Genomic DNA, 8135 nt, shown 5'->3' on the forward strand with positions numbered 1-8135 from the left:
GCTTACCTGTCAAAATATTACGACAACTCTGCATCAATATTATTTACATTTTTAATGTGCCTAAAGTTCTCTCCTTCTTTGAAATGCTGCACTAATATTCAAGCAAAACTATGCACACAGCGGGCAGTTCATGAGGCCTGGTTGAGCAATCACAATAAAAACAGATCTGGACTCACTTTGCCTGAAATTCTCAGCAGTCATTGAGTAAACAGAGGGTTGGCCAGCCTTGATCAGAAACCATGCACACTCTTAAAAAACAAGCACACCCCTTGCCACGATTACCGCCCCCACAAGCATGTCCTTTTAAGATTAGATCAATGTTGATTCCTTTTTAATGATATGATTTGTAGCACATAGACACACATATGCTGGGGCTTTCCAATCTAAAAAAGATAATCTGTTTAGGATATGAGGCTTTAAACTAAGGTCACTATTGTGTTCCACAAACGAGCCTCAGATTTTGGCACATTATCCTTTCCATCATGGCCTTGACAGGATGCATAATGTGAACATTAGCCGTTGGTGTTCAAATCCAGCACCAATAGTACTGCAGGTCTAACCCTTTAAAAAACTGAAGAAGAAGGCTGCTGAGATGCTTTATACTGAATTGAAAGTTCTTTATTGTACACATGAGCTGTTATTACAGCAGTCCTGCACAGTTAAATGGCCTTTCTTGTGTAGAACATTTGATAGAACACTAGTGCCCTCTGTCAGCCTCAACCAGGATATCACACATTTAATGTTTTCCTTCTTTAGGTTCATTTGACTTCTTGTGTATTATTATTTATAGGAGTTGCATTTTATTTTAAATTTACTGCAACATTGCTGAGTTTCATCATAAGAGTGAAACATTTCTGTTTGTTTGTTTTGTTGTGCTTTGACAATGTTTTTTTTTTTTTCCTCTGGCAGTACATTTTTTTTATAATATAATAAGCCTTACCTTAAATCAATTATTATAATAATGTATGGTATTGTATTGTATTGTATTGTATTGTATTTACTAATGCAGTTAAATGACAAGCAATTTCCCTGGTTTGATTATTAATGTTAAAATAGTTGAATGTGGAATACAAATAAAGCATTTCACAACGCTATCTGAATTGGTGCATGCCGTACTGGTACATACTGTATGCTTTGTGTGAAACTACATTGTCAGTAAACGGAAGTCATTATGTTTCTAAGGATACTGTTTTCCTGGTAACCTTTGGTTGGTATCACTGAAACCACACTTATCTGAATCCCTCTGATCTGTTAATATATGTATGATGCAATTTTTTCAATCTAGGATTTGGACAAATTCAGCCCTTTCTTTTTTAAATGTCTCGCCATATTGCATGCCTTTTTTTAAAAAAAAAAAAAAACAATTGCAGGATGATAACAACTTGAATAAAATAAATATATTTATAGCAGCAGACTTTGCAGTTGTGAGCATGAGAATATGACAAGTAACCAGAATCATGCAGAAACCAAACCCGTGGGTGTAAAGTCAGGGGGCTCGATTTGAGGTGAAAGGGTCTTGAGGCAGCTATTAGGTTTTCTACGCGTGTGTGAAACTGAAAATTGATTGTGGGAAAGGAGCATTGCTTCAGACATAGATATTTATCTACTGTAGACCACGCAACATTTTCCACTCTGGGTCTGTCTATGTACCCTCATTGTAGACCAAGGCAAGCTTATATCACCATAATTTACATCTCTTTGCAACTACTGAATAATAAGTCTAAATGGAGCCAACTCCTCGCTGCAAAACAAAGGAGTTTAAAGCTACTAAATTCAAAATGTAGAGCCTTAATTTAGCAGCAAACAACAACTTGGTATTTAAAATTTTTTGAAAAAAAGATTTATGGTGTCATGAGCAGAGAATAAAGTCACAGTCCCTCTGTATGTTGTAATCCCAGTATGTGTGCAAATAAACGTCTGCACAGCAACCTTGCAGAAGATTAGCGCTTACCGTTAGCTGCTAGCCACCAGCTTCGCCGTTGTCATGTTGAGAGGCCGTGTACAGCCAATCCCTCAATCATAGATATGCTCTGAATTTGGAAACATCTTTAACATTGATCTCATGCTATGTTGATGTAATGAATGGCAGATGATTCCATTGCAATGCATTAGTTCCAGGGCTCTGTTGATGTGCACTTTTGCATTCTGGAATGGCCTACACCCACACCTAAGTGGAATAGAGCCATGTCGCTAGCTTCGCCCTTTGCTTTCCCTGCTGTCAAATTTGTATATCACTATTCTTAAATGCTAGGAAGTCCATTAAATGGGGTTTTAAGGTTAAGGATGTGTTCAGCTTGAACATACTGAAGGACTCTGTGGATTAGTTCTGTCGCTTGTAAATGTTATCCAATTCCTTTTCCTGGAACCTAAAGAGTAACATATGGTTTCTCCTATGCTATATATAAATGTCCAGATGATTTTTCAGAGAAATGCAACACGCTGATAACTAGCAGAGCTCTGACAACTGATATTAGAGAAGCTAATTAAACTTCGCATTTTTTACTACATGGTGGCAGATGTGTTTTAGAATTTAGGTTTTCAAGTTCTGATAAAATGAAAGGTTTGATCACAATAGATATTTAGATGGATATTTACTCATGAACTCATTTTGAACTCACGCTAGTTAAAGATAATTTGAAAAATGTAAAAGCTATTCTGTGTAACTATCAGATGTGTATGTTGGTATGAAAAAAGAAGAGGGAGCATAAATAGACAGCTTTTAAAACTCAAGTTCTAAAAGGAAAATGAACTCTGAACTATTTCAAATATTTTAACATTGTTACAATGCTTCACATGTCTCATATTGTCTTTGGTTTAAAGGAAGTATTTCTTGAATGTTCAAAATTTTAGTATCACTTAAAGATAAATATCATAACCTATTGGGTTTACTTAATGTGTATGTCGTGTTACCATGTTAGTCCACTTTATGCGGTACTCTTACCAAAGAGGTTTAAAGCATTCAGGATACAGACACCAGATGATGGCAGATGATCAATGTAATATGGTTCAGGTAACATAAAGGAGAGCAAAAAAATATTAAGAGTGTCAGTCTTTTTTTTTAAACAGTATAGCAGACTATCCACCATAAGTATAAGATATGTTAGACTACATCAGAAAATGATATACTGTAAAAATTATGACTTATGATTATATTCCATTTTAAGATCACATTAAAATCGAAATCACATAATAATCATGCAAAATATTAGAAGACATCGGCAGCACTTTTCTTCAACTTTGCAAAATACAACTTCATACTTGGTTTTAACAAATGTCAACTGTTGCTGTCCCTTGTGTTACCATAGGAGGGAGCTGCAGTTAAACACAGGTAATCCGTATCAATGTTAGAGAGGTGCAGCTACTGCTGAGGTTGACAACACCCAACATTGGAAAAATAAACAAGAAAACATAGAGATAGCAGTGATTTAAACAATAATGGGATAAATAACTACTACTACAATCCTCTTTCTACTGCTACCACTATTGTCAAATACTGGCTCTGCTAATGTAGAAGGACAAGTGACAGCCACTCTATCCACCAAAAGAATTGATTCATATTTGAGTAGAGATTATCACAAAAGTGACTGAGTTTGAATGACTTTGACCATTGTTGACATTCCTGATGCTCTATAGATGGAGAATTGTACAAGCAAGGCCACTGTTGCAACAGGAAAACTGCTAAATAGAATTGCAGTAAGAGACCAGTATAAGTCTTCTATTTAATAATTTCTAATTATATTAATTAATTAAAGTCATTATAATGAAATGGCCTTTTTTCAGTGTTAGCACATTTTGCAAGCAGTGCTCTTGGAGGCTTCATGTGAACTGAATAATAGACGAATTTGAGGCAGTTCCCAATGATACGCATTTGGAAACCTAATGAGGAGGAAAGTGCTTACGATGAATATGATTTTTTTCCACAAACAACAGAGTTGAAAATATTATTATTGTGGTTTTGTCTGTTAATAGGCAATGAATATGCATGACCATTTCAAAAAAGCATTCAAACACACACATGGAAGTATGATGTCAAAAATGGCCCACCACTGAGTGAAAGACCATGCTATGTTCATTTTCAAAATATAGTTCTTACTTCATAGACGAGTGGGTTTGTACTGTTTACAACCTTTTCGGCTTGTGACCTTTTACAAAAAAAACATGGTGTAAATGTGGCCCCTCTTGTCATGTTTATTTGTTAACGAGTTCACCAGAAATATTCCCCCTACACTTCTCAGATGGTTTCATATAAAACAAGTTTGAGGTTTTAAAGAGGTAAATCAAAAAAACACAAAGGCAACGATCAGAATCAAGTAAAAATAGAGAAGAGAGAGAGAATACAAATCTGTTAAGCTGTATTTTGTTTTTACTTCTTCTGTAGCCCTTTAATCAGCTCACAACCGCTCTGATTTATCTTGAGAACCTTTGGAGGGGGCCCGACCCCAGGGTTTGGAACCACTGGTGTAAACTAAAAACTACCTGTACCTAATACTAGCTCCACTTTGATCAGTGGCAACAATTAAATACTACTTACATCTAATACTAAACAATCTAATAATGTAATGTATAATACAGTAATACTTTAAACAATATCAATCACAGTCATTTTTTTTTACTGAACATGTACTTCTACTTTTACTTAAGCTGGATTTTGAATGAAGAACTACTTTTTTATATTTGCACAACATTGTATAAATACTGTTGTTATGTTGGGTGGACGTATTGGCAGAAAAGGAACAAATATATTTCATGTATAATGACCTGAAACTAAGGATCTTGTTTTCATTACCTTAGAATGAGCGCTTTATATCCGGGGCGAGTACTCTTCACACCTCGGTATTGTTGCACCGCCTTGTTTCTACAGAATCCCAGAACAGACGAAACAATCAATAGCTCAAGAGGGAGCCTTTGGGGGTTTTGTTACATGAAAACCGTTGTAGTTTTTTCCAACAGCTTGGAAAGGTAGGGGAAAACGGTGATGTATTCGGTTGGTTGCTATCTGACTTCTAGATGACGCTAAATCCTACACACTGCCTTTATGTTAGAGGTCTGAGTACTTCTTCCACCACTGGATAATTGATAGTTTACTCTGTGCTGCCATTGTCTTTGCTTTCCAACATTTAAAATAAAACAGCATGGTGGTTGTTCTGAGAATAAACTAATAAGCGTCTTGATACATTTGAAGAAAGAATAGGCCATGTAGTAGAAACTTATTTTGCTGAGTTGTGCGGCCCATAAATGACCGGGTCGATTCAAATCTTTTCTGGTTGTTTCCAGGTATACATCTCATAGTGAACACTGAGGTCATGAGGTATGTAATCTGGCTGGGTGATGTTATCACTTCCTCAAACTTATTTTAAAACAATCTTCACCATCTAAAATATTTGTTGGCATTATTTTAATTTACAGCGTTACAGCACCAACCCATCAGCTGTTTCCACTATTACGTCTTAAATATCTGCTGAAGCTTGGATTAGAGGTTACTAATATGCATAAATAGTTTTTTATACACATTTATGACTAAGGTGGAATGAAAGTTTCTATCACCAGAATGTGTTTTCAGTCAATCTTTGCAAAAAAAAAAAAAAAAAATACTGCTAATCCTGATTTGTGTTACTGTATTGATACACTGCTATCAGGTGCTCACCTTGCGGTTTCTTCATTGGAAACCAGTAGTGACTATGGCTTGTAAAACTATCAGCTTACATCTAAGAACTGTGACTATATCACCCAAACTCAAGCGGACCCCATAACTACTGGACGGGAATTGCCTCTGATTCAAATGAACAAAAACATCAGGGGTTCAATTCACCAAGGAACTCCCCACTATAGTCAGGACTGTAGTGTCACTTTGGATTTATTCATTTATATGCGTGGGTGTACTGCTTTGGCGTGTATGTGACACCTGTCCTGTCTTTAATTAGTTTGAGGTTTCTGATTGCAGTTGGTGGTCCAACCAAATCTGGAGCATCTGGGCCCAATGCTCATCAAACATAGATGATTAGCCACAGTGTTCGACATTAAACTCTCTCCCTCACATACATATTCACACAAATCCATATTAAACGGCTGATGTCACTGACTAGCAGGATTTACTTCTTGAATTAGACTAAGTCATTAATTTACTGGCATTTGCTTGCCAGTGGGCCTGGTTCTGACATAATTAAACATTTTTTTTGCTAGGCATCAGTTATCATATGCAGACCGCAAATGGCTCTGCACAGAAATTCACTGCAGGATTTATTTAGATAGCCAGCATGTGGTCAAAAACCCATGCTGATTAAATGCCTTAAATGATGATTTAAGTCAGCATGATTTGAATGACTCCTTTGAGGAGCTTGTCAGAACATATTATTGTTATTTGTATGTCATTATGTCAGAAAATGAGGTGCACTAGAAAGCGCAGACTGGGTCTAATTAGATAAAAACTGCAGTTACAGTTACATTTGTTAGAATACTACTGTTGTCCTTCTGCTAATGTTACAATTAGTCTTTGCAGCATCCTTTTATGATCACCTCAATCGCTTCCGCAACTTCTTATCCTGCATTTATTACGTTCCATACTGCTGATGAGCATAGTCGTCATTATTGTCATCATCCAACAGTGACATATCAGCAGGGCCTCATCTGCCAATATTAGCTTTGGCCTCAATTACAAAGATAGTCCTCTTGGTTACAATTTGTTACAAGAAATTAAAGCATCCTTCTCAAAAATACTTATCTTGTGCATTCATGTTAAACATATATTTTTTACACTCAATTATTGACCTTGATATTGACTTAAAAAATCTCCTTTGGTGGTGGCCCTCAGGCCGTTTGTTTGAAAACAATATATCTAATCTTATTTTAATGTACAATGTTTCTTACTATTTAAGGCTTGTATATCTGCCCAAGACTACAGAAAACACCTGGCAAATTACACATCTTTTTGCTTGTTTTATTTAAAGTTCATGCTATTTGTGCATTGTCCCTGTTCATAAAGATGTTAGAAGTGACAATCTGCATTTACATAATCATGAATTAATTAAAAAATAAGTATTTTCTGGCAAATTTGAGGAATGACTGCAGGATGTGTGTGTAAAAAAAAAAGAAAAAAAAAAAAAAAAAAAAAAGCAAATGTCCTTGAGTGCACTGTAATCCCTATGGAAATACTTAACGAGTGTGTCAGTTATGAGTTGGTCGCCACAGGAATATAACCTGTCTGCAGCCTCAGAAACAAGAGGCCCCCTTTGTAACCTAATCGATCGTCGAGGACAGACGCAGACCGGGTCCGCACTCTGTGCTCGGTGTCTCTGTGTCACACCGGGAGGAGAGATGGAGGAGGAAGTCAGCGGTGGATAGAACAACTGTTGCTGCCGCTGCGGAACCAAACTACATGTCGGTCCGCGTGTCGGGCTAGAATGAAGTCTGTTCCAAACCGAGACATTCAGTCGGGATCAATGTGCAAGTTCACGGGATCATATAAACTCCTACGTGTTTAAGGTAAATAAAAAAAACAAAAAAAAAAAAAAAAAGAAACACACGAGTGCATGCATGGGTTTCCTGTTGGCTATTAACTATCCATTCCGTTGCGGCTTTATTGTAGCCTAGCTGTTCACTAATACCCGCTGTCCGGACTAAACTGAGCGGCCGGAGGCGAGTGTGTCTGCGGCAGAAAAGGGTCAGACGAGAGGACGTCTGTGCGACGGACGGGAGAGCCAGACGGGCTGGTGCTGTTAGACTGCGGTGATCGGGTAACCTGTTGAATCGGAGCCGAGCTGTCAGTCAGATCCGAGCCATGCGGCCGACACAGCCGCAAATCCCTTAACGCGAGAAACACAGCGCGGTGCCACGATAGCGACCTAAAAAAAATAATATATATATATATTAAAAAAAAATAAAAAAAACAACAGGTGATGGTTGTTTTCCCAGTGATGGAATGTTTTCACGCCAGGTTACAATGCGCACAGTTCTTACCCCCCCCTCTCCTCCTCCTACCCCCTTTAAATGCTGACATATACATGTGTTAACACTGCTATGTAAAAGTCCTGCTGTGGACGTACTAGGAAGTCGTGTCAAATATTTATTTATAGACAAAAAAAATATATATATATTGACAAAAAAAAAAAAAAAAAAAAAAAAAATCATTTTCATTTCTG

The sequence above is a fragment of the Anoplopoma fimbria genome, chromosome 16 (assembly GCF_027596085.1).
Source record: "Anoplopoma fimbria isolate UVic2021 breed Golden Eagle Sablefish chromosome 16, Afim_UVic_2022, whole genome shotgun sequence".
In the NCBI taxonomy this organism is placed as follows: domain Eukaryota; kingdom Metazoa; phylum Chordata; class Actinopteri; order Perciformes; family Anoplopomatidae; genus Anoplopoma; species Anoplopoma fimbria.